The following is a 5,349-nucleotide window of genomic DNA, read 5'->3' on the forward strand; positions in this document are numbered from 1 at the left end:
TAATAAATTTCGGTGAAAAGCATGGGAGATTGCTTACGCCTAGATAGGAGCAGTCGAGATGCAAAGGTTGTTATTGGACAATGAGCCTTCCGGTCAGTTTGCTTCAGGCCCGATGTCTGACAGCTTGGTGTTGAGTACTATACCGTACTTCAGTGTGTACTCCTCACTGTGCACCCACTCTTATCGACCAACTCAAGGATAAGCTACGGTTTACTGCTCCGCGGTGTAGATGTTGTGAGGCTGACTGAATGCGATTTATATAGCATAAAGCACTAGTAGTTCGTTGGAGGACTGGCAACAGAGTTCACCGACGTCTCGTACCGTCTGAATGCAACTCAAGCAGACCGTTAGTAAGGTAACCATAGCCTGCCGTTAGATTTAATCGATCTGAATAGTCTCCAGCTGGGATAAATGGTCTCCCCGCCACATCCCAGCAATCTAACCTCACAGAGAAACTACAAATTAGACTTGGATATGCAGTGCTGGTATTAGGCGTTACTTTGCCTGGTGTCTACTAAATTCCAAACCCTTTAGTATAGGTGTCTTCTTCCCCACTCTGAATTTCAGTGACGAAAATCACGAGACTAACCACACCTGATTATTCTATCACTAAAAAAACGCAGTTCTATAGAAAGTCTATGACTGTTGACGTGTGTGTAGTGGACCACGACATCTTTTAATGTCTGCAACTTACTTCCTGTTGAGTTTGACTCCTGAACTCCGTTTAGAACTAGAGGGAAGATTGGGCAACCGATATGCATATAATTTATCGTTCCCCGTAGTCACCGGAACATGCCTCATTAAATGATCAACTTCCGTAACTTGTTTCACGCAACTCGCGCCTCTGATTTACTCTGCCCAAACTGATCTCTTATTAAATCCTGTATCCCGAACAAATCACGCCTGCTGATTGAAAATGGCCTTCTGAAACTATGCGGCCTCTAAGATGACTCTGTGACCTCAATCCGACTAAATTCGTCCAGCTCCTCGGACAGCGCAGTTCAACAACACACTGGAAGCCTTCCATGTACCCGTGGAATAATTTTACTGACGGTTGTGATAGTTTGCCTAGAATTAGCCAGCATTTGATGAAAACTCTATTTTTTTCAGCCGTACGTGTTAGCATTCTTACACTAATGGTCACGCACATTATAACAGCACTTTTCAGTTCAGTCGAAGCGCGATGATGACACCAATGGAAGACTACTTTGAACCACGTTGCAATATTTGCCATGAGTAGTGCCTCCATGTCTCTCTTCTGACAGTAGTCCTGTTTGATTGGCTTAGCTGCCAAAGCCTCTTTTTGGCTCGCTAGTCACGTGACCCAAATACGGAGTCAGTTGGATGTCGAGACCAGCTGATTGGCTTCAAAACACGGCAGTTCACGGTTAAATTTCGGATTAATTAACTTTGACAGGTGTACACTATGATTCCTAGATCGAATTACAGTGGCACTAAGATGTCTTTGATGCCTGCACGTAACATATTACTCACAAGATTGCAGAAAAAGACACTATAAACTAGAGATTCGGCTTGATTCAGTTGAGCGTGAAATTAAAAACCAGGTTAGTACGAAAATGAGAGTAACTGATAATTTTTCGTGATAGTACTTCAGGGGAATGGGAGGTAAGCCTTATATAGCCTTTTATATTGTAACCAATCGACACCAATGAAACTCCGTATCATATCTCTGCACTTTCAAGCAAGGCATGAGATGAATTGTCTGATTATACGATTCGTTTACGTTTTTTCTCCTTAAACACATGCACATCGATTGTGTATATTCAACATTAGACCAAACATTGATCTTGCTGAGTCCAATTCGCCTCTTTGAAGGATCCCATCTCAATCAACCGTTCTTGCTCCTGATTCGCTGGTGTCTGAGTTGTGCTCACTTCCCGCCACTCTGTAGTCATAATGGCCGAGATGCGTAGAGCCCACGACAGCCATACAAGGTAGTCATAATGGCCGAGATGCGTAGAGCCTACGACAGCCATACAAATTTGAGAGACTGTCGCCCCTAAATGATCAAGTCACTGAGTACACGTAAAACAAGTTCTTGAAATGGCCACCGACAAAAGTCTACAGATTTGGCTAAATTGTAAGTTACTACACCGGAGAATAGAATTGATCAGAAAATAGGCAATTCGATTGATCACAGGACTATCTTAATAGAACTTCCTGGCATTTAAATACCCGTGCTTTGGGTGCATGCATAACGCTGAATTGTTTTTTTTTGAAGAGAGTGAAAACCGTTTAACAGACATTTTCAGGTGAAACTGAGACGGATAAAATGCCAAACAGAACAATGCGATCGCCTGTTACGAACAGGCCTTCGGTGTTCACAATGAAGTGGAGGTGGCCTGCTTACCTTGCATCTCAGATGTCTGGAGTTCTAACACCGGCACTACCAAGGAAATGCACTATTGATAAGTTTCGGCCCAATGTTGCCCCCGTTTGACGTAAGCTTACCTTGAATTATTCCACCAGATCTGGGTGAAAACTGTTTGAACGCAAGCTGTGTGGATTATGCGAGCCCCCCTCCAAGTACCTACAACTAATGAGAAAGTAGTTTCTTGCAAGGAATTTCAGGAAGAAATGGGGAACAATAAAGTCATCCTTAGGAGAAAGAAGTCGCTGAGAAACCTAAGGGTGAAAGTGGAGGACGAATAAACATCCTCAGTCTAATAAAATAAAAAATCCTGGAGGTGAAACTCCAAAAAAGACTGCTTGAATAGTGGAGGGACAAACCAAGGACACTTAATTGGGTCATGTGCAGATATTTTACAGTAGGAGGCGGATGCTGGAGACAATTCTGAGCTGATGGAGATGAGAGCTTAACCGATGTTCTAGTATTTTCGGACATTCAGGATGAGATAGCAGTCATCCGACCATCTGGCAACCTTAATCAGTTGAGCTCGAGGGGAAAAGCGGTGGGAAGCCATCTACAAGACACTATCTGTAGTTGGATTTAACAGAGGTGACCGAATAGCGAGTCTCTTGCAGCGTTTCCTGGGTTGTAGAGGACTACCTCAGTCGTTTTGTAATACACACACTCCCAGCCCTATCGAGGAGTGGAATATTCAACACATTTACGAACTTTCATCCACATGAACGTCGTGAAAGGCTGTTGAATTCTTCCAGGCATCTCGCTATCAAATGGGCCGGGACTGTGTTACCATAATCGCCAACCCATAAACCTTGTACTTGTCACGCCTTCGCTCGTCTGAACCAGCAAAATTAATAAATATTTACCCTTGTCTTTGGAAAATTCACGCTAGCAGGCAATTACTTTCGTGCTTTGCAGTGTTGGACAGTCTGCCTAAGAATACCGATTGTAACTAAGTCGTAAATATCAAACGCTAGGCGACAGAATCCCATGACGGTTCTTCCACACTCTGCATGCAGAGGTGGACCCACAGTTCATAAATTATCACATTTTAATCAGCGGAACAAATCACTCCTTACTTCGATTCGTGTGGGTGGAATTATATGAATCCGGTGGGAAGGGCAAGAGACAACCGAAAAAAGTTTGTTTTATACCGAACAACTGTCGTTGTATTTTCCACTGTTTGTTATTTGCCTGGGGGAACACCTGACTCTGGACTGTGACCTTGACGCTCTGTGATCTATCGCAGATATGTCGTTACCTTTGTTTGAAGTATTGAATTTCCCGCTTGTTGGGGCTCATCTGGAGCTCATATTCTTTGGCCGTTCTAGAGTCCGTACTTTGGCATGCGAGCGGGTCGCACACTATTTCACAAACACAAATTAGCCCCAAGAAGGGTGAAACTAGTCATGGATTGTCGCAGAGTTTTCAGCAGCCCCATGAGTAGTGTATCGCGACATCACAAATATCGTACCAACTGAAACATGAGGCGACCTGGTGCAGCACATTTAGTGGCTTAAGACCTTGATCAATGCGAGATTCATCCGTGTTCCAGGCGAGTCTCTCGTCAAAACCAAATTGATATGCAAACGAGTGTCTTTGCCGAAATCAGTCCACTTTGGGTTCAAGTAGAACATAAGGTTGACGAAAACCTGGGGACTGCGATTATATGATGACTCCCAAGAAGGGCGAAACCGGTCGTGAGCTGTCGACGGATGTTCAGCAACCTTATGAGTGGTGCATTACGAATATACATATATCGCGATACCTCGAACATCGTAGTGACTTAAGCATGAGGCGGCTTGGTGAAGCACATTCGGTTGCCTGGATACATCACAAACGAGAGATTCAACTGGGTTCCAGGCGAGTCTCTCGAAAAACCAAATTAGTTTGCAAATGAGTGTATTGCGCTATGTTCATGTAATTTGGTTTTAAGGAGAACTTAAGGTTGACGGAAACCCGGGGACTGCGTCTACCTAATGAGCCGCAAAAAGGGCAAAAGTTGTCATGAACTGTCGAAGAGTTTTGAGCAAACTTATGAGTAATGCATTAGGAATAGAAAAGTTACTGCACCTTTGATCGTTTTGGTCATCCACACACAGTAGTTGTTTGAATGAAATGTTTGATGAAATTCAAGAGTTATCTCTTTCATTATATAAGAATTAAACTTAAATTTCAAACGAAGCGGTTTGTTTGATGAATTTTCCGAAAACAGTCTATTTATTTATTTCATTCGAAAGTAACTTCAGTTCTTCTGGACACACCAATTGGCTCCGGGCCATTCCATAGTGACAGTGAGATACACTTAATGTATGATACCGAAAGTGATGTAAAGTCGGTACAACTGTTATGGTGTTTGCTCCCAAAGTACATATGATAGAACACGATTGAGCTTTGTTTTTTATCGAAGATTTGAGCCCTACCCACCTGAAGATGCTTCCTCCATACAGTATGATGATGTTTCAGAAGTGTAACGGATACTGAGCTCTAACTGCCCTAGTGACCTTATAAACAAAACTTTAGTGTATGATCAAAGGCGTCGTTCATTTTCCTTATTTCGCAACAGTTACGGCGAAGTTTGTCTTTTCGATGTACTCGTACGAGCTCGCTGGAATCTACTTGCGTTCCATCAGGAATATAAAGCAAACATCACAGATATAGGCAAAACAAAATCCTCGTTTCACTTTGGAAATCCTGTGCAATCGCTTCCAGTGTCTTTGATTTCTCGAAGGAAATGTTTCCTCTTGCATAAATGATGTTGATCGGTTCTCTGAGAACCTTGGATTGGTGCGACTCGTCCCAAAAGTTTGGTCGCAATGGAATTTTCAAGCCTACGTTCGCCAAGCTGTATTAATTGCAATTTCGAACTAAGTCACTCTTATTTTCTACTTCTGGGGCATCGAAACCACAGTGACTCCGTTGGGAACAAGGTGGACAAGTAATTTCGCTAACGTTAGGAA

This window comes from Opisthorchis viverrini (genome assembly GCF_000715545.1).
Source record: "Opisthorchis viverrini unplaced genomic scaffold opera_v5_476, whole genome shotgun sequence".
In the NCBI taxonomy this organism is placed as follows: domain Eukaryota; kingdom Metazoa; phylum Platyhelminthes; class Trematoda; order Opisthorchiida; family Opisthorchiidae; genus Opisthorchis; species Opisthorchis viverrini.